The 26,954-nt window shown below is 52.4% G+C and overlaps 19 non-coding genes across 19 annotated transcripts; all 19 read left to right on the top strand.

Annotated features, from left to right (window-relative positions):
• The first annotated feature begins 780 nt into the window (after window positions 1–780).
• Window positions 781–899, top strand: LOC126112835 (5S ribosomal RNA). Its single transcript, XR_007524573.1, has one exon. It is a non-coding gene; the product is annotated as a 5S ribosomal RNA (ribosomal RNA).
• Window positions 900–2,191: 1,292 nt separating this feature from the next.
• Window positions 2,192–2,310, top strand: LOC126112834 (5S ribosomal RNA). Its single transcript, XR_007524572.1, has one exon. It is a non-coding gene; the product is annotated as a 5S ribosomal RNA (ribosomal RNA).
• A 1,292-nt stretch (window positions 2,311–3,602) lies between these two features.
• Window positions 3,603–3,721, top strand: LOC126112833 (5S ribosomal RNA). The gene has a single exon (XR_007524571.1). It is a non-coding gene; the product is annotated as a 5S ribosomal RNA (ribosomal RNA).
• A 1,292-nt stretch (window positions 3,722–5,013) lies between these two features.
• LOC126112831 (5S ribosomal RNA) lies at window positions 5,014–5,132 on the top strand. The gene has a single exon (XR_007524569.1). It is a non-coding gene; the product is annotated as a 5S ribosomal RNA (ribosomal RNA).
• Window positions 5,133–6,424: 1,292 nt separating this feature from the next.
• LOC126112830 (5S ribosomal RNA) lies at window positions 6,425–6,543 on the top strand. Its single transcript, XR_007524568.1, has one exon. It is a non-coding gene; the product is annotated as a 5S ribosomal RNA (ribosomal RNA).
• A 1,292-nt stretch (window positions 6,544–7,835) lies between these two features.
• On the top strand, window positions 7,836–7,954 carry LOC126112829 (5S ribosomal RNA). The gene has a single exon (XR_007524567.1). It is a non-coding gene; the product is annotated as a 5S ribosomal RNA (ribosomal RNA).
• Window positions 7,955–9,246: 1,292 nt separating this feature from the next.
• Window positions 9,247–9,365, top strand: LOC126112828 (5S ribosomal RNA). Its single transcript, XR_007524566.1, has one exon. It is a non-coding gene; the product is annotated as a 5S ribosomal RNA (ribosomal RNA).
• A 1,290-nt stretch (window positions 9,366–10,655) lies between these two features.
• On the top strand, window positions 10,656–10,774 carry LOC126112852 (5S ribosomal RNA). Its single transcript, XR_007524588.1, has one exon. It is a non-coding gene; the product is annotated as a 5S ribosomal RNA (ribosomal RNA).
• Window positions 10,775–12,066: 1,292 nt separating this feature from the next.
• On the top strand, window positions 12,067–12,185 carry LOC126112827 (5S ribosomal RNA). The gene has a single exon (XR_007524565.1). It is a non-coding gene; the product is annotated as a 5S ribosomal RNA (ribosomal RNA).
• Window positions 12,186–13,477: 1,292 nt separating this feature from the next.
• Window positions 13,478–13,596, top strand: LOC126112825 (5S ribosomal RNA). Its single transcript, XR_007524564.1, has one exon. It is a non-coding gene; the product is annotated as a 5S ribosomal RNA (ribosomal RNA).
• A 1,292-nt stretch (window positions 13,597–14,888) lies between these two features.
• LOC126112824 (5S ribosomal RNA) lies at window positions 14,889–15,007 on the top strand. Its single transcript, XR_007524563.1, has one exon. It is a non-coding gene; the product is annotated as a 5S ribosomal RNA (ribosomal RNA).
• A 1,292-nt stretch (window positions 15,008–16,299) lies between these two features.
• LOC126112823 (5S ribosomal RNA) lies at window positions 16,300–16,418 on the top strand. The gene has a single exon (XR_007524562.1). It is a non-coding gene; the product is annotated as a 5S ribosomal RNA (ribosomal RNA).
• A 1,292-nt stretch (window positions 16,419–17,710) lies between these two features.
• On the top strand, window positions 17,711–17,829 carry LOC126112822 (5S ribosomal RNA). Its single transcript, XR_007524561.1, has one exon. It is a non-coding gene; the product is annotated as a 5S ribosomal RNA (ribosomal RNA).
• Window positions 17,830–19,121: 1,292 nt separating this feature from the next.
• Window positions 19,122–19,240, top strand: LOC126112821 (5S ribosomal RNA). Its single transcript, XR_007524560.1, has one exon. It is a non-coding gene; the product is annotated as a 5S ribosomal RNA (ribosomal RNA).
• A 1,292-nt stretch (window positions 19,241–20,532) lies between these two features.
• LOC126112854 (5S ribosomal RNA) lies at window positions 20,533–20,651 on the top strand. Its single transcript, XR_007524590.1, has one exon. It is a non-coding gene; the product is annotated as a 5S ribosomal RNA (ribosomal RNA).
• Window positions 20,652–21,943: 1,292 nt separating this feature from the next.
• Window positions 21,944–22,062, top strand: LOC126112853 (5S ribosomal RNA). The gene has a single exon (XR_007524589.1). It is a non-coding gene; the product is annotated as a 5S ribosomal RNA (ribosomal RNA).
• Window positions 22,063–23,354: 1,292 nt separating this feature from the next.
• LOC126112844 (5S ribosomal RNA) lies at window positions 23,355–23,473 on the top strand. The gene has a single exon (XR_007524581.1). It is a non-coding gene; the product is annotated as a 5S ribosomal RNA (ribosomal RNA).
• Window positions 23,474–24,765: 1,292 nt separating this feature from the next.
• On the top strand, window positions 24,766–24,884 carry LOC126112832 (5S ribosomal RNA). The gene has a single exon (XR_007524570.1). It is a non-coding gene; the product is annotated as a 5S ribosomal RNA (ribosomal RNA).
• Window positions 24,885–26,176: 1,292 nt separating this feature from the next.
• Window positions 26,177–26,295, top strand: LOC126112820 (5S ribosomal RNA). Its single transcript, XR_007524559.1, has one exon. It is a non-coding gene; the product is annotated as a 5S ribosomal RNA (ribosomal RNA).
• The last annotated feature ends 659 nt before the right edge of the window (window positions 26,296–26,954 follow it).

Genomic DNA, 26,954 nt, shown 5'->3' with positions numbered 1-26,954 from the left:
TCAGTTTGAAGAAGCGTGTGCCAAGGAAGATTTCCAAAGTGTCTCTGGAAATAACAAAACAGTATTAAGCGGCAGAAATGTTCCGAAATACGTCCGGGCTTATTGTTTTGTAGCAGTGTACACGTGCAAATTTGTAAACAAAAATTCTGTGTCTTCTGTCCTTGGTTTCGCACCTTTCCATGGCACGGCACAGCGCTGCTCTAGTAGCTCCGAACGGCCGCCCACGGCGTCTCGGACACGCCGGTCAGGCCCGCGCCCGTCTCGCAGATGTTTCTCGTGCTTGTGCTGTCATATGGGCCGCGACCCGAGCGGCAGCGAGCGGCAGTCGAGCAAAGTCGGGACAAGTCGGGACGGGAGGGGGGACAGGCGCGAATGCAAATGCACCGCGCAAATTACGCATAAATCTGGAAGCGCGGCGTGTGTCAGGCAGGTGAGAAAGCTTCCGTCGGTCCAGCAGGACACTGCAACACCCCGCGCAGTGCCCCCGCCGCCCGGCCGCGCGCAAGCCCTGCGCCGGATAACAGGAACAAGGCGCGTCGCCAGTGGGTGTCGGAGGCCGCACGCACCAAACGAATGACAGGCGGTGCATCGAGCAGCTGTGTTGTGCGTCTCACCTACGTTCGGCAGTCGCCTATGAGACGCCGAGGCGAGCGCGCACTCCGCGCCACCTTCGAGGTGGAAAGACGCGCTTTGCGTCAAATGTGCCACGGAAAGCGGCGATTGCGTGTGTTGGGAGAAGAGGCGAATGCTTCCTCCGTGGTGCGGCTACAGTATAAGGACGCCAACGGCCATACCATGTTGACTACACCGGTTCTCGTCCGATCACCGAAGTTAAGCAACATCGGGCGCGGTTAGTACTTGGATGGGTGACCGCCTGGGAACACCGCGTGCTGTTGGCTCTTTCTCATTTTTTCATTTTTACGTCGCTACACCTGCCAGGCCTCTTTTCATAATAACTTTCAGGTGTCGACAAAGATGCTTCCACAAGCATTTTAAAGTACTGTATTAAACGTAAGATACGAAATTACGGTAATGAACTCGGTTTGAGTAAGAATGCGCGAAGGAAGAGTGCTAGGAACTCGTTGAAAATGACAAAACACTACCAATCGACAGATGTGTTCTTGAAATGCGCCAGAGCCTACTGTTACGCAGCAGTGCTAAATTCCGAAAAGTAACTAAATAAATAAATAAATAAAAAAAAACCAACCGTTCTCGTGCCATCACCCAAGTTAAGCAACAACGTTAGTATTCGGATCGGCGACTGCCTGGGACCTCTGGCTGTCTTCATATTTTGCTTTCTTGTCGCCAGCCCTGCCAGCCGTCTCTTCACGCTACCTTTCCGATGCGACAAAGATGTTTCCACAATGACTTAAATCTGTTGTAATAAACAAAAGATACGATATTAGGGAACTCAGTTTGAAGAAGCGTGTGCCAAGGAAGATTTCCAAAGTGTCTCTGGAAATAACAAAACAGTATTAAGCGGCAGAAATGTTCCGAAATACGTCCGGGCTTATTGTTTTGTAGCAGTGTACACGTGCAAATTTGTAAACAAAAATTCTGTGTCTTCTGTCCTTGGTTTCGCACCTTTCCATGGCACGGCACAGCGCTGCTCTAGTAGCTCCGAACGGCCGCCCACGGCGTCTCGGACACGCCGGTCAGGCCCGCGCCCGTCTCGCAGATGTTTCTCGTGCTTGTGCTGTCATATGGGCCGCGACCCGAGCGGCAGCGAGCGGCAGTCGAGCAAAGTCGGGACAAGTCGGGACGGGAGGGGGGACAGGCGCGAATGCAAATGCACCGCGCAAATTACGCATAAATCTGGAAGCGCGGCGTGTGTCAGGCAGGTGAGAAAGCTTCCGTCGGTCCAGCAGGACACTGCAACACCCCGCGCAGTGCCCCCGCCGCCCGGCCGCGCGCAAGCCCTGCGCCGGATAACAGGAACAAGGCGCGTCGCCAGTGGGTGTCGGAGGCCGCACGCACCAAACGAATGACAGGCGGTGCATCGAGCAGCTGTGTTGTGCGTCTCACCTACGTTCGGCAGTCGCCTATGAGACGCCGAGGCGAGCGCGCACTCCGCGCCACCTTCGAGGTGGAAAGACGCGCTTTGCGTCAAATGTGCCACGGAAAGCGGCGATTGCGTGTGTTGGGAGAAGAGGCGAATGCTTCCTCCGTGGTGCGGCTACAGTATAAGGACGCCAACGGCCATACCATGTTGACTACACCGGTTCTCGTCCGATCACCGAAGTTAAGCAACATCGGGCGCGGTTAGTACTTGGATGGGTGACCGCCTGGGAACACCGCGTGCTGTTGGCTCTTTCTCATTTTTTCATTTTTACGTCGCTACACCTGCCAGGCCTCTTTTCATAATAACTTTCAGGTGTCGACAAAGATGCTTCCACAAGCATTTTAAAGTACTGTATTAAACGTAAGATACGAAATTACGGTAATGAACTCGGTTTGAGTAAGAATGCGCGAAGGAAGAGTGCTAGGAACTCGTTGAAAATGACAAAACACTACCAATCGACAGATGTGTTCTTGAAATGCGCCAGAGCCTACTGTTACGCAGCAGTGCTAAATTCCGAAAAGTAACTAAATAAATAAATAAATAAAAAAAAACCAACCGTTCTCGTGCCATCACCCAAGTTAAGCAACAACGTTAGTATTCGGATCGGCGACTGCCTGGGACCTCTGGCTGTCTTCATATTTTGCTTTCTTGTCGCCAGCCCTGCCAGCCGTCTCTTCACGCTACCTTTCCGATGCGACAAAGATGTTTCCACAATGACTTAAATCTGTTGTAATAAACAAAAGATACGATATTAGGGAACTCAGTTTGAAGAAGCGTGTGCCAAGGAAGATTTCCAAAGTGTCTCTGGAAATAACAAAACAGTATTAAGCGGCAGAAATGTTCCGAAATACGTCCGGGCTTATTGTTTTGTAGCAGTGTACACGTGCAAATTTGTAAACAAAAATTCTGTGTCTTCTGTCCTTGGTTTCGCACCTTTCCATGGCACGGCACAGCGCTGCTCTAGTAGCTCCGAACGGCCGCCCACGGCGTCTCGGACACGCCGGTCAGGCCCGCGCCCGTCTCGCAGATGTTTCTCGTGCTTGTGCTGTCATATGGGCCGCGACCCGAGCGGCAGCGAGCGGCAGTCGAGCAAAGTCGGGACAAGTCGGGACGGGAGGGGGGACAGGCGCGAATGCAAATGCACCGCGCAAATTACGCATAAATCTGGAAGCGCGGCGTGTGTCAGGCAGGTGAGAAAGCTTCCGTCGGTCCAGCAGGACACTGCAACACCCCGCGCAGTGCCCCCGCCGCCCGGCCGCGCGCAAGCCCTGCGCCGGATAACAGGAACAAGGCGCGTCGCCAGTGGGTGTCGGAGGCCGCACGCACCAAACGAATGACAGGCGGTGCATCGAGCAGCTGTGTTGTGCGTCTCACCTACGTTCGGCAGTCGCCTATGAGACGCCGAGGCGAGCGCGCACTCCGCGCCACCTTCGAGGTGGAAAGACGCGCTTTGCGTCAAATGTGCCACGGAAAGCGGCGATTGCGTGTGTTGGGAGAAGAGGCGAATGCTTCCTCCGTGGTGCGGCTACAGTATAAGGACGCCAACGGCCATACCATGTTGACTACACCGGTTCTCGTCCGATCACCGAAGTTAAGCAACATCGGGCGCGGTTAGTACTTGGATGGGTGACCGCCTGGGAACACCGCGTGCTGTTGGCTCTTTCTCATTTTTTCATTTTTACGTCGCTACACCTGCCAGGCCTCTTTTCATAATAACTTTCAGGTGTCGACAAAGATGCTTCCACAAGCATTTTAAAGTACTGTATTAAACGTAAGATACGAAATTACGGTAATGAACTCGGTTTGAGTAAGAATGCGCGAAGGAAGAGTGCTAGGAACTCGTTGAAAATGACAAAACACTACCAATCGACAGATGTGTTCTTGAAATGCGCCAGAGCCTACTGTTACGCAGCAGTGCTAAATTCCGAAAAGTAACTAAATAAATAAATAAATAAAAAAAAACCAACCGTTCTCGTGCCATCACCCAAGTTAAGCAACAACGTTAGTATTCGGATCGGCGACTGCCTGGGACCTCTGGCTGTCTTCATATTTTGCTTTCTTGTCGCCAGCCCTGCCAGCCGTCTCTTCACGCTACCTTTCCGATGCGACAAAGATGTTTCCACAATGACTTAAATCTGTTGTAATAAACAAAAGATACGATATTAGGGAACTCAGTTTGAAGAAGCGTGTGCCAAGGAAGATTTCCAAAGTGTCTCTGGAAATAACAAAACAGTATTAAGCGGCAGAAATGTTCCGAAATACGTCCGGGCTTATTGTTTTGTAGCAGTGTACACGTGCAAATTTGTAAACAAAAATTCTGTGTCTTCTGTCCTTGGTTTCGCACCTTTCCATGGCACGGCACAGCGCTGCTCTAGTAGCTCCGAACGGCCGCCCACGGCGTCTCGGACACGCCGGTCAGGCCCGCGCCCGTCTCGCAGATGTTTCTCGTGCTTGTGCTGTCATATGGGCCGCGACCCGAGCGGCAGCGAGCGGCAGTCGAGCAAAGTCGGGACAAGTCGGGACGGGAGGGGGGACAGGCGCGAATGCAAATGCACCGCGCAAATTACGCATAAATCTGGAAGCGCGGCGTGTGTCAGGCAGGTGAGAAAGCTTCCGTCGGTCCAGCAGGACACTGCAACACCCCGCGCAGTGCCCCCGCCGCCCGGCCGCGCGCAAGCCCTGCGCCGGATAACAGGAACAAGGCGCGTCGCCAGTGGGTGTCGGAGGCCGCACGCACCAAACGAATGACAGGCGGTGCATCGAGCAGCTGTGTTGTGCGTCTCACCTACGTTCGGCAGTCGCCTATGAGACGCCGAGGCGAGCGCGCACTCCGCGCCACCTTCGAGGTGGAAAGACGCGCTTTGCGTCAAATGTGCCACGGAAAGCGGCGATTGCGTGTGTTGGGAGAAGAGGCGAATGCTTCCTCCGTGGTGCGGCTACAGTATAAGGACGCCAACGGCCATACCATGTTGACTACACCGGTTCTCGTCCGATCACCGAAGTTAAGCAACATCGGGCGCGGTTAGTACTTGGATGGGTGACCGCCTGGGAACACCGCGTGCTGTTGGCTCTTTCTCATTTTTTCATTTTTACGTCGCTACACCTGCCAGGCCTCTTTTCATAATAACTTTCAGGTGTCGACAAAGATGCTTCCACAAGCATTTTAAAGTACTGTATTAAACGTAAGATACGAAATTACGGTAATGAACTCGGTTTGAGTAAGAATGCGCGAAGGAAGAGTGCTAGGAACTCGTTGAAAATGACAAAACACTACCAATCGACAGATGTGTTCTTGAAATGCGCCAGAGCCTACTGTTACGCAGCAGTGCTAAATTCCGAAAAGTAACTAAATAAATAAATAAATAAAAAAAAACCAACCGTTCTCGTGCCATCACCCAAGTTAAGCAACAACGTTAGTATTCGGATCGGCGACTGCCTGGGACCTCTGGCTGTCTTCATATTTTGCTTTCTTGTCGCCAGCCCTGCCAGCCGTCTCTTCACGCTACCTTTCCGATGCGACAAAGATGTTTCCACAATGACTTAAATCTGTTGTAATAAACAAAAGATACGATATTAGGGAACTCAGTTTGAAGAAGCGTGTGCCAAGGAAGATTTCCAAAGTGTCTCTGGAAATAACAAAACAGTATTAAGCGGCAGAAATGTTCCGAAATACGTCCGGGCTTATTGTTTTGTAGCAGTGTACACGTGCAAATTTGTAAACAAAAATTCTGTGTCTTCTGTCCTTGGTTTCGCACCTTTCCATGGCACGGCACAGCGCTGCTCTAGTAGCTCCGAACGGCCGCCCACGGCGTCTCGGACACGCCGGTCAGGCCCGCGCCCGTCTCGCAGATGTTTCTCGTGCTTGTGCTGTCATATGGGCCGCGACCCGAGCGGCAGCGAGCGGCAGTCGAGCAAAGTCGGGACAAGTCGGGACGGGAGGGGGGACAGGCGCGAATGCAAATGCACCGCGCAAATTACGCATAAATCTGGAAGCGCGGCGTGTGTCAGGCAGGTGAGAAAGCTTCCGTCGGTCCAGCAGGACACTGCAACACCCCGCGCAGTGCCCCCGCCGCCCGGCCGCGCGCAAGCCCTGCGCCGGATAACAGGAACAAGGCGCGTCGCCAGTGGGTGTCGGAGGCCGCACGCACCAAACGAATGACAGGCGGTGCATCGAGCAGCTGTGTTGTGCGTCTCACCTACGTTCGGCAGTCGCCTATGAGACGCCGAGGCGAGCGCGCACTCCGCGCCACCTTCGAGGTGGAAAGACGCGCTTTGCGTCAAATGTGCCACGGAAAGCGGCGATTGCGTGTGTTGGGAGAAGAGGCGAATGCTTCCTCCGTGGTGCGGCTACAGTATAAGGACGCCAACGGCCATACCATGTTGACTACACCGGTTCTCGTCCGATCACCGAAGTTAAGCAACATCGGGCGCGGTTAGTACTTGGATGGGTGACCGCCTGGGAACACCGCGTGCTGTTGGCTCTTTCTCATTTTTTCATTTTTACGTCGCTACACCTGCCAGGCCTCTTTTCATAATAACTTTCAGGTGTCGACAAAGATGCTTCCACAAGCATTTTAAAGTACTGTATTAAACGTAAGATACGAAATTACGGTAATGAACTCGGTTTGAGTAAGAATGCGCGAAGGAAGAGTGCTAGGAACTCGTTGAAAATGACAAAACACTACCAATCGACAGATGTGTTCTTGAAATGCGCCAGAGCCTACTGTTACGCAGCAGTGCTAAATTCCGAAAAGTAACTAAATAAATAAATAAATAAAAAAAAACCAACCGTTCTCGTGCCATCACCCAAGTTAAGCAACAACGTTAGTATTCGGATCGGCGACTGCCTGGGACCTCTGGCTGTCTTCATATTTTGCTTTCTTGTCGCCAGCCCTGCCAGCCGTCTCTTCACGCTACCTTTCCGATGCGACAAAGATGTTTCCACAATGACTTAAATCTGTTGTAATAAACAAAAGATACGATATTAGGGAACTCAGTTTGAAGAAGCGTGTGCCAAGGAAGATTTCCAAAGTGTCTCTGGAAATAACAAAACAGTATTAAGCGGCAGAAATGTTCCGAAATACGTCCGGGCTTATTGTTTTGTAGCAGTGTACACGTGCAAATTTGTAAACAAAAATTCTGTGTCTTCTGTCCTTGGTTTCGCACCTTTCCATGGCACGGCACAGCGCTGCTCTAGTAGCTCCGAACGGCCGCCCACGGCGTCTCGGACACGCCGGTCAGGCCCGCGCCCGTCTCGCAGATGTTTCTCGTGCTTGTGCTGTCATATGGGCCGCGACCCGAGCGGCAGCGAGCGGCAGTCGAGCAAAGTCGGGACAAGTCGGGACGGGAGGGGGGACAGGCGCGAATGCAAATGCACCGCGCAAATTACGCATAAATCTGGAAGCGCGGCGTGTGTCAGGCAGGTGAGAAAGCTTCCGTCGGTCCAGCAGGACACTGCAACACCCCGCGCAGTGCCCCCGCCGCCCGGCCGCGCGCAAGCCCTGCGCCGGATAACAGGAACAAGGCGCGTCGCCAGTGGGTGTCGGAGGCCGCACGCACCAAACGAATGACAGGCGGTGCATCGAGCAGCTGTGTTGTGCGTCTCACCTACGTTCGGCAGTCGCCTATGAGACGCCGAGGCGAGCGCGCACTCCGCGCCACCTTCGAGGTGGAAAGACGCGCTTTGCGTCAAATGTGCCACGGAAAGCGGCGATTGCGTGTGTTGGGAGAAGAGGCGAATGCTTCCTCCGTGGTGCGGCTACAGTATAAGGACGCCAACGGCCATACCATGTTGACTACACCGGTTCTCGTCCGATCACCGAAGTTAAGCAACATCGGGCGCGGTTAGTACTTGGATGGGTGACCGCCTGGGAACACCGCGTGCTGTTGGCTCTTTCTCATTTTTTCATTTTTACGTCGCTACACCTGCCAGGCCTCTTTTCATAATAACTTTCAGGTGTCGACAAAGATGCTTCCACAAGCATTTTAAAGTACTGTATTAAACGTAAGATACGAAATTACGGTAATGAACTCGGTTTGAGTAAGAATGCGCGAAGGAAGAGTGCTAGGAACTCGTTGAAAATGACAAAACACTACCAATCGACAGATGTGTTCTTGAAATGCGCCAGAGCCTACTGTTACGCAGCAGTGCTAAATTCCGAAAAGTAACTAAATAAATAAATAAATAAAAAAAAACCAACCGTTCTCGTGCCATCACCCAAGTTAAGCAACAACGTTAGTATTCGGATCGGCGACTGCCTGGGACCTCTGGCTGTCTTCATATTTTGCTTTCTTGTCGCCAGCCCTGCCAGCCGTCTCTTCACGCTACCTTTCCGATGCGACAAAGATGTTTCCACAATGACTTAAATCTGTTGTAATAAACAAAAGATACGATATTAGGGAACTCAGTTTGAAGAAGCGTGTGCCAAGGAAGATTTCCAAAGTGTCTCTGGAAATAACAAAACAGTATTAAGCGGCAGAAATGTTCCGAAATACGTCCGGGCTTATTGTTTTGTAGCAGTGTACACGTGCAAATTTGTAAACAAAAATTCTGTGTCTTCTGTCCTTGGTTTCGCACCTTTCCATGGCACGGCACAGCGCTGCTCTAGTAGCTCCGAACGGCCGCCCACGGCGTCTCGGACACGCCGGTCAGGCCCGCGCCCGTCTCGCAGATGTTTCTCGTGCTTGTGCTGTCATATGGGCCGCGACCCGAGCGGCAGCGAGCGGCAGTCGAGCAAAGTCGGGACAAGTCGGGACGGGAGGGGGGACAGGCGCGAATGCAAATGCACCGCGCAAATTACGCATAAATCTGGAAGCGCGGCGTGTGTCAGGCAGGTGAGAAAGCTTCCGTCGGTCCAGCAGGACACTGCAACACCCCGCGCAGTGCCCCCGCCGCCCGGCCGCGCGCAAGCCCTGCGCCGGATAACAGGAACAAGGCGCGTCGCCAGTGGGTGTCGGAGGCCGCACGCACCAAACGAATGACAGGCGGTGCATCGAGCAGCTGTGTTGTGCGTCTCACCTACGTTCGGCAGTCGCCTATGAGACGCCGAGGCGAGCGCGCACTCCGCGCCACCTTCGAGGTGGAAAGACGCGCTTTGCGTCAAATGTGCCACGGAAAGCGGCGATTGCGTGTGTTGGGAGAAGAGGCGAATGCTTCCTCCGTGGTGCGGCTACAGTATAAGGACGCCAACGGCCATACCATGTTGACTACACCGGTTCTCGTCCGATCACCGAAGTTAAGCAACATCGGGCGCGGTTAGTACTTGGATGGGTGACCGCCTGGGAACACCGCGTGCTGTTGGCTCTTTCTCATTTTTTCATTTTTACGTCGCTACACCTGCCAGGCCTCTTTTCATAATAACTTTCAGGTGTCGACAAAGATGCTTCCACAAGCATTTTAAAGTACTGTATTAAACGTAAGATACGAAATTACGGTAATGAACTCGGTTTGAGTAAGAATGCGCGAAGGAAGAGTGCTAGGAACTCGTTGAAAATGACAAAACACTACCAATCGACAGATGTGTTCTTGAAATGCGCCAGAGCCTACTGTTACGCAGCAGTGCTAAATTCCGAAAAGTAACTAAATAAATAAATAAATAAAAAAAAACCAACCGTTCTCGTGCCATCACCCAAGTTAAGCAACAACGTTAGTATTCGGATCGGCGACTGCCTGGGACCTCTGGCTGTCTTCATATTTTGCTTTCTTGTCGCCAGCCCTGCCAGCCGTCTCTTCACGCTACCTTTCCGATGCGACAAAGATGTTTCCACAATGACTTAAATCTGTTGTAATAAACAAAAGATACGATATTAGGGAACTCAGTTTGAAGAAGCGTGTGCCAAGGAAGATTTCCAAAGTGTCTCTGGAAATAACAAAACAGTATTAAGCGGCAGAAATGTTCCGAAATACGTCCGGGCTTATTGTTTTGTAGCAGTGTACACGTGCAAATTTGTAAACAAAAATTCTGTGTCTTCTGTCCTTGGTTTCGCACCTTTCCATGGCACGGCACAGCGCTGCTCTAGTAGCTCCGAACGGCCGCCCACGGCGTCTCGGACACGCCGGTCAGGCCCGCGCCCGTCTCGCAGATGTTTCTCGTGCTTGTGCTGTCATATGGGCCGCGACCCGAGCGGCAGAGCGGCAGTCGAGCAAAGTCGGGACAAGTCGGGACGGGAGGGGGGACAGGCGCGAATGCAAATGCACCGCGCAAATTACGCATAAATCTGGAAGCGCGGCGTGTGTCAGGCAGGTGAGAAAGCTTCCGTCGGTCCAGCAGGACACTGCAACACCCCGCGCAGTGCCCCCGCCGCCCGGCCGCGCGCAAGCCCTGCGCCGGATAACAGGAACAAGGCGCGTCGCCAGTGGGTGTCGGAGGCCGCACGCACCAAACGAATGACAGGCGGTGCATCGAGCAGCTGTGTTGTGCGTCTCACCTACGTTCGGCAGTCGCCTATGAGACGCCGAGGCGAGCGCGCACTCCGCGCCACCTTCGAGGTGGAAAGACGCGCTTTGCGTCAAATGTGCCACGGAAAGCGGCGATTGCGTGTGTTGGGAGAAGAGGCGAATGCTTCCTCCGTGGTGCGGCTACAGTATAAGGACGCCAACGGCCATACCATGTTGACTACACCGGTTCTCGTCCGATCACCGAAGTTAAGCAACATCGGGCGCGGTTAGTACTTGGATGGGTGACCGCCTGGGAACACCGCGTGCTGTTGCCTCTTTCTCATTTTTTCATTTTTACGTCACTACACCTGCCAGGCCTCTTTTCATAATAACTTTCAGGTGTCGACAAAGATGCTTCCACAAGCATTTTAAAGTACTGTATTAAACGTAAGATACGAAATTACGGTAATGAACTCGGTTTGAGTAAGAATGCGCGAAGGAAGAGTGCTAGGAACTCGTTGAAAATGACAAAACACTACCAATCGACAGATGTGTTCTTGAAATGCGCCAGAGCCTACTGTTACGCAGCAGTGCTAAATTCCGAAAAGTAACTAAATAAATAAATAAATAAAAAAAAACCAACCGTTCTCGTGCCATCACCCAAGTTAAGCAACAACGTTAGTATTCGGATCGGCGACTGCCTGGGACCTCTGGCTGTCTTCATATTTTGCTTTCTTGTCGCCAGCCCTGCCAGCCGTCTCTTCACGCTACCTTTCCGATGCGACAAAGATGTTTCCACAATGACTTAAATCTGTTGTAATAAACAAAAGATACGATATTAGGGAACTCAGTTTGAAGAAGCGTGTGCCAAGGAAGATTTCCAAAGTGTCTCTGGAAATAACAAAACAGTATTAAGCGGCAGAAATGTTCCGAAATACGTCCGGGCTTATTGTTTTGTAGCAGTGTACACGTGCAAATTTGTAAACAAAAATTCTGTGTCTTCTGTCCTTGGTTTCGCACCTTTCCATGGCACGGCACAGCGCTGCTCTAGTAGCTCCGAACGGCCGCCCACGGCGTCTCGGACACGCCGGTCAGGCCCGCGCCCGTCTCGCAGATGTTTCTCGTGCTTGTGCTGTCATATGGGCCGCGACCCGAGCGGCAGCGAGCGGCAGTCGAGCAAAGTCGGGACAAGTCGGGACGGGAGGGGGGACAGGCGCGAATGCAAATGCACCGCGCAAATTACGCATAAATCTGGAAGCGCGGCGTGTGTCAGGCAGGTGAGAAAGCTTCCGTCGGTCCAGCAGGACACTGCAACACCCCGCGCAGTGCCCCCGCCGCCCGGCCGCGCGCAAGCCCTGCGCCGGATAACAGGAACAAGGCGCGTCGCCAGTGGGTGTCGGAGGCCGCACGCACCAAACGAATGACAGGCGGTGCATCGAGCAGCTGTGTTGTGCGTCTCACCTACGTTCGGCAGTCGCCTATGAGACGCCGAGGCGAGCGCGCACTCCGCGCCACCTTCGAGGTGGAAAGACGCGCTTTGCGTCAAATGTGCCACGGAAAGCGGCGATTGCGTGTGTTGGGAGAAGAGGCGAATGCTTCCTCCGTGGTGCGGCTACAGTATAAGGACGCCAACGGCCATACCATGTTGACTACACCGGTTCTCGTCCGATCACCGAAGTTAAGCAACATCGGGCGCGGTTAGTACTTGGATGGGTGACCGCCTGGGAACACCGCGTGCTGTTGGCTCTTTCTCATTTTTTCATTTTTACGTCGCTACACCTGCCAGGCCTCTTTTCATAATAACTTTCAGGTGTCGACAAAGATGCTTCCACAAGCATTTTAAAGTACTGTATTAAACGTAAGATACGAAATTACGGTAATGAACTCGGTTTGAGTAAGAATGCGCGAAGGAAGAGTGCTAGGAACTCGTTGAAAATGACAAAACACTACCAATCGACAGATGTGTTCTTGAAATGCGCCAGAGCCTACTGTTATGCAGCAGTGCTAAATTCCGAAAAGTAACTAAATAAATAAATAAATAAAAAAAAACCAACCGTTCTCGTGCCATCACCCAAGTTAAGCAACAACGTTAGTATTCGGATCGGCGACTGCCTGGGACCTCTGGCTGTCTTCATATTTTGCTTTCTTGTCGCCAGCCCTGCCAGCCGTCTCTTCACGCTACCTTTCCGATGCGACAAAGATGTTTCCACAATGACTTAAATCTGTTGTAATAAACAAAAGATACGATATTAGGGAACTCAGTTTGAAGAAGCGTGTGCCAAGGAAGATTTCCAAAGTGTCTCTGGAAATAACAAAACAGTATTAAGCGGCAGAAATGTTCCGAAATACGTCCGGGCTTATTGTTTTGTAGCAGTGTACACGTGCAAATTTGTAAACAAAAATTCTGTGTCTTCTGTCCTTGGTTTCGCACCTTTCCATGGCACGGCACAGCGCTGCTCTAGTAGCTCCGAACGGCCGCCCACGGCGTCTCGGACACGCCGGTCAGGCCCGCGCCCGTCTCGCAGATGTTTCTCGTGCTTGTGCTGTCATATGGGCCGCGACCCGAGCGGCAGCGAGCGGCAGTCGAGCAAAGTCGGGACAAGTCGGGACGGGAGGGGGGACAGGCGCGAATGCAAATGCACCGCGCAAATTACGCATAAATCTGGAAGCGCGGCGTGTGTCAGGCAGGTGAGAAAGCTTCCGTCGGTCCAGCAGGACACTGCAACACCCCGCGCAGTGCCCCCGCCGCCCGGCCGCGCGCAAGCCCTGCGCCGGATAACAGGAACAAGGCGCGTCGCCAGTGGGTGTCGGAGGCCGCACGCACCAAACGAATGACAGGCGGTGCATCGAGCAGCTGTGTTGTGCGTCTCACCTACGTTCGGCAGTCGCCTATGAGACGCCGAGGCGAGCGCGCACTCCGCGCCACCTTCGAGGTGGAAAGACGCGCTTTGCGTCAAATGTGCCACGGAAAGCGGCGATTGCGTGTGTTGGGAGAAGAGGCGAATGCTTCCTCCGTGGTGCGGCTACAGTATAAGGACGCCAACGGCCATACCATGTTGACTACACCGGTTCTCGTCCGATCACCGAAGTTAAGCAACATCGGGCGCGGTTAGTACTTGGATGGGTGACCGCCTGGGAACACCGCGTGCTGTTGGCTCTTTCTCATTTTTTCATTTTTACGTCGCTACACCTGCCAGGCCTCTTTTCATAATAACTTTCAGGTGTCGACAAAGATGCTTCCACAAGCATTTTAAAGTACTGTATTAAACGTAAGATACGAAATTACGGTAATGAACTCGGTTTGAGTAAGAATGCGCGAAGGAAGAGTGCTAGGAACTCGTTGAAAATGACAAAACACTACCAATCGACAGATGTGTTCTTGAAATGCGCCAGAGCCTACTGTTATGCAGCAGTGCTAAATTCCGAAAAGTAACTAAATAAATAAATAAATAAAAAAAAACCAACCGTTCTCGTGCCATCACCCAAGTTAAGCAACAACGTTAGTATTCGGATCGGCGACTGCCTGGGACCTCTGGCTGTCTTCATATTTTGCTTTCTTGTCGCCAGCCCTGCCAGCCGTCTCTTCACGCTACCTTTCCGATGCGACAAAGATGTTTCCACAATGACTTAAATCTGTTGTAATAAACAAAAGATACGATATTAGGGAACTCAGTTTGAAGAAGCGTGTGCCAAGGAAGATTTCCAAAGTGTCTCTGGAAATAACAAAACAGTATTAAGCGGCAGAAATGTTCCGAAATACGTCCGGGCTTATTGTTTTGTAGCAGTGTACACGTGCAAATTTGTAAACAAAAATTCTGTGTCTTCTGTCCTTGGTTTCGCACCTTTCCATGGCACGGCACAGCGCTGCTCTAGTAGCTCCGAACGGCCGCCCACGGCGTCTCGGACACGCCGGTCAGGCCCGCGCCCGTCTCGCAGATGTTTCTCGTGCTTGTGCTGTCATATGGGCCGCGACCCGAGCGGCAGCGAGCGGCAGTCGAGCAAAGTCGGGACAAGTCGGGACGGGAGGGGGGACAGGCGCGAATGCAAATGCACCGCGCAAATTACGCATAAATCTGGAAGCGCGGCGTGTGTCAGGCAGGTGAGAAAGCTTCCGTCGGTCCAGCAGGACACTGCAACACCCCGCGCAGTGCCCCCGCCGCCCGGCCGCGCGCAAGCCCTGCGCCGGATAACAGGAACAAGGCGCGTCGCCAGTGGGTGTCGGAGGCCGCACGCACCAAACGAATGACAGGCGGTGCATCGAGCAGCTGTGTTGTGCGTCTCACCTACGTTCGGCAGTCGCCTATGAGACGCCGAGGCGAGCGCGCACTCCGCGCCACCTTCGAGGTGGAAAGACGCGCTTTGCGTCAAATGTGCCACGGAAAGCGGCGATTGCGTGTGTTGGGAGAAGAGGCGAATGCTTCCTCCGTGGTGCGGCTACAGTATAAGGACGCCAACGGCCATACCATGTTGACTACACCGGTTCTCGTCCGATCACCGAAGTTAAGCAACATCGGGCGCGGTTAGTACTTGGATGGGTGACCGCCTGGGAACACCGCGTGCTGTTGGCTCTTTCTCATTTTTTCATTTTTACGTCGCTACACCTGCCAGGCCTCTTTTCATAATAACTTTCAGGTGTCGACAAAGATGCTTCCACAAGCATTTTAAAGTACTGTATTAAACGTAAGATACGAAATTACGGTAATGAACTCGGTTTGAGTAAGAATGCGCGAAGGAAGAGTGCTAGGAACTCGTTGAAAATGACAAAACACTACCAATCGACAGATGTGTTCTTGAAATGCGCCAGAGCCTACTGTTACGCAGCAGTGCTAAATTCCGAAAAGTAACTAAATAAATAAATAAATAAAAAAAAACCAACCGTTCTCGTGCCATCACCCAAGTTAAGCAACAACGTTAGTATTCGGATCGGCGACTGCCTGGGACCTCTGGCTGTCTTCATATTTTGCTTTCTTGTCGCCAGCCCTGCCAGCCGTCTCTTCACGCTACCTTTCCGATGCGACAAAGATGTTTCCACAATGACTTAAATCTGTTGTAATAAACAAAAGATACGATATTAGGGAACTCAGTTTGAAGAAGCGTGTGCCAAGGAAGATTTCCAAAGTGTCTCTGGAAATAACAAAACAGTATTAAGCGGCAGAAATGTTCCGAAATACGTCCGGGCTTATTGTTTTGTAGCAGTGTACACGTGCAAATTTGTAAACAAAAATTCTGTGTCTTCTGTCCTTGGTTTCGCACCTTTCCATGGCACGGCACAGCGCTGCTCTAGTAGCTCCGAACGGCCGCCCACGGCGTCTCGGACACGCCGGTCAGGCCCGCGCCCGTCTCGCAGATGTTTCTCGTGCTTGTGCTGTCATATGGGCCGCGACCCGAGCGGCAGCGAGCGGCAGTCGAGCAAAGTCGGGACAAGTCGGGACGGGAGGGGGGACAGGCGCGAATGCAAATGCACCGCGCAAATTACGCATAAATCTGGAAGCGCGGCGTGTGTCAGGCAGGTGAGAAAGCTTCCGTCGGTCCAGCAGGACACTGCAACACCCCGCGCAGTGCCCCCGCCGCCCGGCCGCGCGCAAGCCCTGCGCCGGATAACAGGAACAAGGCGCGTCGCCAGTGGGTGTCGGAGGCCGCACGCACCAAACGAATGACAGGCGGTGCATCGAGCAGCTGTGTTGTGCGTCTCACCTACGTTCGGCAGTCGCCTATGAGACGCCGAGGCGAGCGCGCACTCCGCGCCACCTTCGAGGTGGAAAGACGCGCTTTGCGTCAAATGTGCCACGGAAAGCGGCGATTGCGTGTGTTGGGAGAAGAGGCGAATGCTTCCTCCGTGGTGCGGCTACAGTATAAGGACGCCAACGGCCATACCATGTTGACTACACCGGTTCTCGTCCGATCACCGAAGTTAAGCAACATCGGGCGCGGTTAGTACTTGGATGGGTGACCGCCTGGGAACACCGCGTGCTGTTGGCTCTTTCTCATTTTTTCATTTTTACGTCGCTACACCTGCCAGGCCTCTTTTCATAATAACTTTCAGGTGTCGACAAAGATGCTTCCACAAGCATTTTAAAGTACTGTATTAAACGTAAGATACGAAATTACGGTAATGAACTCGGTTTGAGTAAGAATGCGCGAAGGAAGAGTGCTAGGAACTCGTTGAAAATGACAAAACACTACCAATCGACAGATGTGTTCTTGAAATGCGCCAGAGCCTACTGTTACGCAGCAGTGCTAAATTCCGAAAAGTAACTAAATAAATAAATAAATAAAAAAAAACCAACCGTTCTCGTGCCATCACCCAAGTTAAGCAACAACGTTAGTATTCGGATCGGCGACTGCCTGGGACCTCTGGCTGTCTTCATATTTTGCTTTCTTGTCGCCAGCCCTGCCAGCCGTCTCTTCACGCTACCTTTCCGATGCGACAAAGATGTTTCCACAATGACTTAAATCTGTTGTAATAAACAAAAGATACGATATTAGGGAACTCAGTTTGAAGAAGCGTGTGCCAAGGAAGATTTCCAAAGTGTCTCTGGAAATAACAAAACAGTATTAAGCGGCAGAAATGTTCCGAAATACGTCCGGGCTTATTGTTTTGTAGCAGTGTACACGTGCAAATTTGTAAACAAAAATTCTGTGTCTTCTGTCCTTGGTTTCGCACCTTTCCATGGCACGGCACAGCGCTGCTCTAGTAGCTCCGAACGGCCGCCCACGGCGTCTCGGACACGCCGGTCAGGCCCGCGCCCGTCTCGCAGATGTTTCTCGTGCTTGTGCTGTCATATGGGCCGCGACCCGAGCGGCAGCGAGCGGCAGTCGAGCAAAGTCGGGACAAGTCGGGACGGGAGGGGGGACAGGCGCGAATGCAAATGCACCGCGCAAATTACGCATAAATCTGGAAGCGCGGCGTGTGTCAGGCAGGTGAGAAAGCTTCCGTCGGTCCAGCAGGACACTGCAACACCCCGCGCAGTGCCCCCGCCGCCCGGCCGCGCGCAAGCCCTGCGCCGGATAACAGGAACAAGGCGCGTCGCCAGTGGGTGTCGGAGGCCGCACGCACCAAACGAATGACAGGCGGTGCATCGAGCAGCTGTGTTGTGCGTCTCACCTACGTTCGGCAGTCGCCTATGAGACGCCGAGGCGAGCGCGCACTCCGCGCCACCTTCGAGGTGGAAAGACGCGCTTTGCGTCAAATGTGCCACGGAAAGCGGCGATTGCGTGTGTTGGGAGAAGAGGCGAATGCTTCCTCCGTGGTGCGGCTACAGTATAAGGACGCCAACGGCCATACCATGTTGACTACACCGGTTCTCGTCCGATCACCGAAGTTAAGCAACATCGGGCGCGGTTAGTACTTGGATGGGTGACCGCCTGGGAACACCGCGTGCTGTTGGCTCTTTCTCATTTTTTCATTTTTACGTCGCTACACCTGCCAGGCCTCTTTTCATAATAACTTTCAGGTGTCGACAAAGATGCTTCCACAAGCATTTTAAAGTACTGTATTAAACGTAAGATACGAAATTACGGTAATGAACTCGGTTTGAGTAAGAATGCGCGAAGGAAGAGTGCTAGGAACTCGTTGAAAATGACAAAACACTACCAATCGACAGATGTGTTCTTGAAATGCGCCAGAGCCTACTGTTATGCAGCAGTGCTAAATTCCGAAAAGTAACTAAATAAATAAATAAATAAAAAAAAACCAACCGTTCTCGTGCCATCACCCAAGTTAAGCAACAACGTTAGTATTCGGATCGGCGACTGCCTGGGACCTCTGGCTGTCTTCATATTTTGCTTTCTTGTCGCCAGCCCTGCCAGCCGTCTCTTCACGCTACCTTTCCGATGCGACAAAGATGTTTCCACAATGACTTAAATCTGTTGTAATAAACAAAAGATACGATATTAGGGAACTCAGTTTGAAGAAGCGTGTGCCAAGGAAGATTTCCAAAGTGTCTCTGGAAATAACAAAACAGTATTAAGCGGCAGAAATGTTCCGAAATACGTCCGGGCTTATTGTTTTGTAGCAGTGTACACGTGCAAATTTGTAAACAAAAATTCTGTGTCTTCTGTCCTTGGTTTCGCACCTTTCCATGGCACGGCACAGCGCTGCTCTAGTAGCTCCGAACGGCCGCCCACGGCGTCTCGGACACGCCGGTCAGGCCCGCGCCCGTCTCGCAGATGTTTCTCGTGCTTGTGCTGTCATATGGGCCGCGACCCGAGCGGCAGCGAGCGGCAGTCGAGCAAAGTCGGGACAAGTCGGGACGGGAGGGGGGACAGGCGCGAATGCAAATGCACCGCGCAAATTACGCATAAATCTGGAAGCGCGGCGTGTGTCAGGCAGGTGAGAAAGCTTCCGTCGGTCCAGCAGGACACTGCAACACCCCGCGCAGTGCCCCCGCCGCCCGGCCGCGCGCAAGCCCTGCGCCGGATAACAGGAACAAGGCGCGTCGCCAGTGGGTGTCGGAGGCCGCACGCACCAAACGAATGACAGGCGGTGCATCGAGCAGCTGTGTTGTGCGTCTCACCTACGTTCGGCAGTCGCCTATGAGACGCCGAGGCGAGCGCGCACTCCGCGCCACCTTCGAGGTGGAAAGACGCGCTTTGCGTCAAATGTGCCACGGAAAGCGGCGATTGCGTGTGTTGGGAGAAGAGGCGAATGCTTCCTCCGTGGTGCGGCTACAGTATAAGGACGCCAACGGCCATACCATGTTGACTACACCGGTTCTCGTCCGATCACCGAAGTTAAGCAACATCGGGCGCGGTTAGTACTTGGATGGGTGACCGCCTGGGAACACCGCGTGCTGTTGGCTCTTTCTCATTTTTTCATTTTTACGTCGCTACACCTGCCAGGCCTCTTTTCATAATAACTTTCAGGTGTCGACAAAGATGCTTCCACAAGCATTTTAAAGTACTGTATTAAACGTAAGATACGAAATTACGGTAATGAACTCGGTTTGAGTAAGAATGCGCGAAGGAAGAGTGCTAGGAACTCGTTGAAAATGACAAAACACTACCAATCGACAGATGTGTTCTTGAAATGCGCCAGAGCCTACTGTTACGCAGCAGTGCTAAATTCCGAAAAGTAACTAAATAAATAAATAAATAAAAAAAAACCAACCGTTCTCGTGCCATCACCCAAGTTAAGCAACAACGTTAGTATTCGGATCGGCGACTGCCTGGGACCTCTGGCTGTCTTCATATTTTGCTTTCTTGTCGCCAGCCCTGCCAGCCGTCTCTTCACGCTACCTTTCCGATGCGACAAAGATGTTTCCACAATGACTTAAATCTGTTGTAATAAACAAAAGATACGATATTAGGGAACTCAGTTTGAAGAAGCGTGTGCCAAGGAAGATTTCCAAAGTGTCTCTGGAAATAACAAAACAGTATTAAGCGGCAGAAATGTTCCGAAATACGTCCGGGCTTATTGTTTTGTAGCAGTGTACACGTGCAAATTTGTAAACAAAAATTCTGTGTCTTCTGTCCTTGGTTTCGCACCTTTCCATGGCACGGCACAGCGCTGCTCTAGTAGCTCCGAACGGCCGCCCACGGCGTCTCGGACACGCCGGTCAGGCCCGCGCCCGTCTCGCAGATGTTTCTCGTGCTTGTGCTGTCATATGGGCCGCGACCCGAGCGGCAGCGAGCGGCAGTCGAGCAAAGTCGGGACAAGTCGGGACGGGAGGGGGGACAGGCGCGAATGCAAATGCACCGCGCAAATTACGCATAAATCTGGAAGCGCGGCGTGTGTCAGGCAGGTGAGAAAGCTTCCGTCGGTCCAGCAGGACACTGCAACACCCCGCGCAGTGCCCCCGCCGCCCGGCCGCGCGCAAGCCCTGCGCCGGATAACAGGAACAAGGCGCGTCGCCAGTGGGTGTCGGAGGCCGCACGCACCAAACGAATGACAGGCGGTGCATCGAGCAGCTGTGTTGTGCGTCTCACCTACGTTCGGCAGTCGCCTATGAGACGCCGAGGCGAGCGCGCACTCCGCGCCACCTTCGAGGTGGAAAGACGCGCTTTGCGTCAAATGTGCCACGGAAAGCGGCGATTGCGTGTGTTGGGAGAAGAGGCGAATGCTTCCTCCGTGGTGCGGCTACAGTATAAGGACGCCAACGGCCATACCATGTTGACTACACCGGTTCTCGTCCGATCACCGAAGTTAAGCAACATCGGGCGCGGTTAGTACTTGGATGGGTGACCGCCTGGGAACACCGCGTGCTGTTGGCTCTTTCTCATTTTTTCATTTTTACGTCGCTACACCTGCCAGGCCTCTTTTCATAATAACTTTCAGGTGTCGACAAAGATGCTTCCACAAGCATTTTAAAGTACTGTATTAAACGTAAGATACGAAATTACGGTAATGAACTCGGTTTGAGTAAGAATGCGCGAAGGAAGAGTGCTAGGAACTCGTTGAAAATGACAAAACACTACCAATCGACAGATGTGTTCTTGAAATGCGCCAGAGCCTACTGTTACGCAGCAGTGCTAAATTCCGAAAAGTAACTAAATAAATAAATAAATAAAAAAAAACCAACCGTTCTCGTGCCATCACCCAAGTTAAGCAACAACGTTAGTATTCGGATCGGCGACTGCCTGGGACCTCTGGCTGTCTTCATATTTTGCTTTCTTGTCGCCAGCCCTGCCAGCCGTCTCTTCACGCTACCTTTCCGATGCGACAAAGATGTTTCCACAATGACTTAAATCTGTTGTAATAAACAAAAGATACGATATTAGGGAACTCAGTTTGAAGAAGCGTGTGCCAAGGAAGATTTCCAAAGTGTCTCTGGAAATAACAAAACAGTATTAAGCGGCAGAAATGTTCCGAAATACGTCCGGGCTTATTGTTTTGTAGCAGTGTACACGTGCAAATTTGTAAACAAAAATTCTGTGTCTTCTGTCCTTGGTTTCGCACCTTTCCATGGCACGGCACAGCGCTGCTCTAGTAGCTCCGAACGGCCGCCCACGGCGTCTCGGACACGCCGGTCAGGCCCGCGCCCGTCTCGCAGATGTTTCTCGTGCTTGTGCTGTCATATGGGCCGCGACCCGAGCGGCAGCGAGCGGCAGTCGAGCAAAGTCGGGACAAGTCGGGACGGGAGGGGGGACAGGCGCGAATGCAAATGCACCGCGCAAATTACGCATAAATCTGGAAGCGCGGCGTGTGTCAGGCAGGTGAGAAAGCTTCCGTCGGTCCAGCAGGACACTGCAACACCCCGCGCAGTGCCCCCGCCGCCCGGCCGCGCGCAAGCCCTGCGCCGGATAACAGGAACAAGGCGCGTCGCCAGTGGGTGTCGGAGGCCGCACGCACCAAACGAATGACAGGCGGTGCATCGAGCAGCTGTGTTGTGCGTCTCACCTACGTTCGGCAGTCGCCTATGAGACGCCGAGGCGAGCGCGCACTCCGCGCCACCTTCGAGGTGGAAAGACGCGCTTTGCGTCAAATGTGCCACGGAAAGCGGCGATTGCGTGTGTTGGGAGAAGAGGCGAATGCTTCCTCCGTGGTGCGGCTACAGTATAAGGACGCCAACGGCCATACCATGTTGACTACACCGGTTCTCGTCCGATCACCGAAGTTAAGCAACATCGGGCGCGGTTAGTACTTGGATGGGTGACCGCCTGGGAACACCGCGTGCTGTTGGCTCTTTCTCATTTTTTCATTTTTACGTCGCTACACCTGCCAGGCCTCTTTTCATAATAACTTTCAGGTGTCGACAAAGATGCTTCCACAAGCATTTTAAAGTACTGTATTAAACGTAAGATACGAAATTACGGTAATGAACTCGGTTTGAGTAAGAATGCGCGAAGGAAGAGTGCTAGGAACTCGTTGAAAATGACAAAACACTACCAATCGACAGATGTGTTCTTGAAATGCGCCAGAGCCTACTGTTACGCAGCAGTGCTAAATTCCGAAAAGTAACTAAATAAATAAATAAATAAAAAAAAACCAACCGTTCTCGTGCCATCACCCAAGTTAAGCAACAACGTTAGTATTCGGATCGGCGACTGCCTGGGACCTCTGGCTGTCTTCATATTTTGCTTTCTTGTCGCCAGCCCTGCCAGCCGTCTCTTCACGCTACCTTTCCGATGCGACAAAGATGTTTCCACAATGACTTAAATCTGTTGTAATAAACAAAAGATACGATATTAGGGAACTCAGTTTGAAGAAGCGTGTGCCAAGGAAGATTTCCAAAGTGTCTCTGGAAATAACAAAACAGTATTAAGCGGCAGAAATGTTCCGAAATACGTCCGGGCTTATTGTTTTGTAGCAGTGTACACGTGCAAATTTGTAAACAAAAATTCTGTGTCTTCTGTCCTTGGTTTCGCACCTTTCCATGGCACGGCACAGCGCTGCTCTAGTAGCTCCGAACGGCCGCCCACGGCGTCTCGGACACGCCGGTCAGGCCCGCGCCCGTCTCGCAGATGTTTCTCGTGCTTGTGCTGTCATATGGGCCGCGACCCGAGCGGCAGCGAGCGGCAGTCGAGCAAAGTCGGGACAAGTCGGGACGGGAGGGGGGACAGGCGCGAATGCAAATGCACCGCGCAAATTACGCATAAATCTGGAAGCGCGGCGTGTGTCAGGCAGGTGAGAAAGCTTCCGTCGGTCCAGCAGGACACTGCAACACCCCGCGCAGTGCCCCCGCCGCCCGGCCGCGCGCAAGCCCTGCGCCGGATAACAGGAACAAGGCGCGTCGCCAGTGGGTGTCGGAGGCCGCACGCACCAAACGAATGACAGGCGGTGCATCGAGCAGCTGTGTTGTGCGTCTCACCTACGTTCGGCAGTCGCCTATGAGACGCCGAGGCGAGCGCGCACTCCGCGCCACCTTCGAGGTGGAAAGACGCGCTTTGCGTCAAATGTGCCACGGAAAGCGGCGATTGCGTGTGTTGGGAGAAGAGGCGAATGCTTCCTCCGTGGTGCGGCTACAGTATAAGGACGCCAACGGCCATACCATGTTGACTACACCGGTTCTCGTCCGATCACCGAAGTTAAGCAACATCGGGCGCGGTTAGTACTTGGATGGGTGACCGCCTGGGAACACCGCGTGCTGTTGGCTCTTTCTCATTTTTTCATTTTTACGTCGCTACACCTGCCAGGCCTCTTTTCATAATAACTTTCAGGTGTCGACAAAGATGCTTCCACAAGCATTTTAAAGTACTGTATTAAACGTAAGATACGAAATTACGGTAATGAACTCGGTTTGAGTAAGAATGCGCGAAGGAAGAGTGCTAGGAACTCGTTGAAAATGACAAAACACTACCAATCGACAGATGTGTTCTTGAAATGCGCCAGAGCCTACTGTTACGCAGCAGTGCTAAATTCCGAAAAGTAACTAAATAAATAAATAAATAAAAAAAAACCAACCGTTCTCGTGCCATCACCCAAGTTAAGCAACAACGTTAGTATTCGGATCGGCGACTGCCTGGGACCTCTGGCTGTCTTCATATTTTGCTTTCTTGTCGCCAGCCCTGCCAGCCGTCTCTTCACGCTACCTTTCCGATGCGACAAAGATGTTTCCACAATGACTTAAATCTGTTGTAATAAACAAAAGATACGATATTAGGGAACTCAGTTTGAAGAAGCGTGTGCCAAGGAAGATTTCCAAAGTGTCTCTGGAAATAACAAAACAGTATTAAGCGGCAGAAATGTTCCGAAATACGTCCGGGCTTATTGTTTTGTAGCAGTGTACACGTGCAAATTTGTAAACAAAAATTCTGTGTCTTCTGTCCTTGGTTTCGCACCTTTCCATGGCACGGCACAGCGCTGCTCTAGTAGCTCCGAACGGCCGCCCACGGCGTCTCGGACACGCCGGTCAGGCCCGCGCCCGTCTCGCAGATGTTTCTCGTGCTTGTGCTGTCATATGGGCCGCGACCCGAGCGGCAGCGAGCGGCAGTCGAGCAAAGTCGGGACAAGTCGGGACGGGAGGGGGGACAGGCGCGAATGCAAATGCACCGCGCAAATTACGCATAAATCTGGAAGCGCGGCGTGTGTCAGGCAGGTGAGAAAGCTTCCGTCGGTCCAGCAGGACACTGCAACACCCCGCGCAGTGCCCCCGCCGCCCGGCCGCGCGCAAGCCCTGCGCCGGATAACAGGAACAAGGCGCGTCGCCAGTGGGTGTCGGAGGCCGCACGCACCAAACGAATGACAGGCGGTGCATCGAGCAGCTGTGTTGTGCGTCTCACCTACGTTCGGCAGTCGCCTATGAGACGCCGAGGCGAGCGCGCACTCCGCGCCACCTTCGAGGTGGAAAGACGCGCTTTGCGTCAAATGTGCCACGGAAAGCGGCGATTGCGTGTGTTGGGAGAAGAGGCGAATGCTTCCTCCGTGGTGCGGCTACAGTATAAGGACGCCAACGGCCATACCATGTTGACTACACCGGTTCTCGTCCGATCACCGAAGTTAAGCAACATCGGGCGCGGTTAGTACTTGGATGGGTGACCGCCTGGGAACACCGCGTGCTGTTGGCTCTTTCTCATTTTTTCATTTTTACGTCGCTACACCTGCCAGGCCTCTTTTCATAATAACTTTCAGGTGTCGACAAAGATGCTTCCACAAGCATTTTAAAGTACTGTATTAAACGTAAGATACGAAATTACGGTAATGAACTCGGTTTGAGTAAGAATGCGCGAAGGAAGAGTGCTAGGAACTCGTTGAAAATGACAAAACACTACCAATCGACAGATGTGTTCTTGAAATGCGCCAGAGCCTACTGTTACGCAGCAGTGCTAAATTCCGAAAAGTAACTAAATAAATAAATAAATAAAAAAAAACCAACCGTTCTCGTGCCATCACCCAAGTTAAGCAACAACGTTAGTATTCGGATCGGCGACTGCCTGGGACCTCTGGCTGTCTTCATATTTTGCTTTCTTGTCGCCAGCCCTGCCAGCCGTCTCTTCACGCTACCTTTCCGATGCGACAAAGATGTTTCCACAATGACTTAAATCTGTTGTAATAAACAAAAGATACGATATTAGGGAACTCAGTTTGAAGAAGCGTGTGCCAAGGAAGATTTCCAAAGTGTCTCTGGAAATAACAAAACAGTATTAAGCGGCAGAAATGTTCCGAAATACGTCCGGGCTTATTGTTTTGTAGCAGTGTACACGTGCAAATTTGTAAACAAAAATTCTGTGTCTTCTGTCCTTGGTTTCGCACCTTTCCATGGCACGGCACAGCGCTGCTCTAGTAGCTCCGAACGGCCGCCCACGGCGTCTCGGACACGCCGGTCAGGCCCGCGCCCGTCTCGCAGATGTTTCTCGTGCTTGTGCTGTCATATGGGCCGCGACCCGAGCGGCAGCGAGCGGCAGTCGAGCAAAGTCGGGACAAGTCGGGACGGGAGGGGGGACAGGCGCGAATGCAAATGCACCGCGCAAATTACGCATAAATCTGGAAGCGCGGCGTGTGTCAGGCAGGTGAGAAAGCTTCCGTCGGTCCAGCAGGACACTGCAACACCCCGCGCAGTGCCCCCGCCGCCCGGCCGCGCGCAAGCCCTGCGCCGGATAACAGGAACAAGGCGCGTCGCCAGTGGGTGTCGGAGGCCGCACGCACCAAACGAATGACAGGCGGTGCATCGAGCAGCTGTGTTGTGCGTCTCACCTACGTTCGGCAGTCGCCTATGAGACGCCGAGGCGAGCGCGCACTCCGCGCCACCTTCGAGGTGGAAAGACGCGCTTTGCGTCAAATGTGCCACGGAAAGCGGCGATTGCGTGTGTTGGGAGAAGAGGCGAATGCTTCCTCCGTGGTGCGGCTACAGTATAAGGACGCCAACGGCCATACCATGTTGACTACACCGGTTCTCGTCCGATCACCGAAGTTAAGCAACATCGGGCGCGGTTAGTACTTGGATGGGTGACCGCCTGGGAACACCGCGTGCTGTTGGCTCTTTCTCATTTTTTCATTTTTACGTCGCTACACCTGCCAGGCCTCTTTTCATAATAACTTTCAGGTGTCGACAAAGATGCTTCCACAAGCATTTTAAAGTACTGTATTAAACGTAAGATACGAAATTACGGTAATGAACTCGGTTTGAGTAAGAATGCGCGAAGGAAGAGTGCTAGGAACTCGTTGAAAATGACAAAACACTACCAATCGACAGATGTGTTCTTGAAATGCGCCAGAGCCTACTGTTACGCAGCAGTGCTAAATTCCGAAAAGTAACTAAATAAATAAATAAATAAAAAAAAACCAACCGTTCTCGTGCCATCACCCAAGTTAAGCAACAACGTTAGTATTCGGATCGGCGACTGCCTGGGACCTCTGGCTGTCTTCATATTTTGCTTTCTTGTCGCCAGCCCTGCCAGCCGTCTCTTCACGCTACCTTTCCGATGCGACAAAGATGTTTCCACAATGACTTAAATCTGTTGTAATAAACAAAAGATACGATATTAGGGAACTCAGTTTGAAGAAGCGTGTGCCAAGGAAGATTTCCAAAGTGTCTCTGGAAATAACAAAACAGTATTAAGCGGCAGAAATGTTCCGAAATACGTCCGGGCTTATTGTTTTGTAGCAGTGTACACGTGCAAATTTGTAAACAAAAATTC

The sequence above is a fragment of the Schistocerca cancellata genome, unplaced genomic scaffold (genome assembly GCF_023864275.1).
Source record: "Schistocerca cancellata isolate TAMUIC-IGC-003103 unplaced genomic scaffold, iqSchCanc2.1 HiC_scaffold_229, whole genome shotgun sequence".
NCBI classification, from domain to species: domain Eukaryota; kingdom Metazoa; phylum Arthropoda; class Insecta; order Orthoptera; family Acrididae; genus Schistocerca; species Schistocerca cancellata.
The sequence above is the reverse complement of the archived record's forward strand: the minus strand, read 5'-3'. Positions and strand labels throughout refer to the sequence as shown.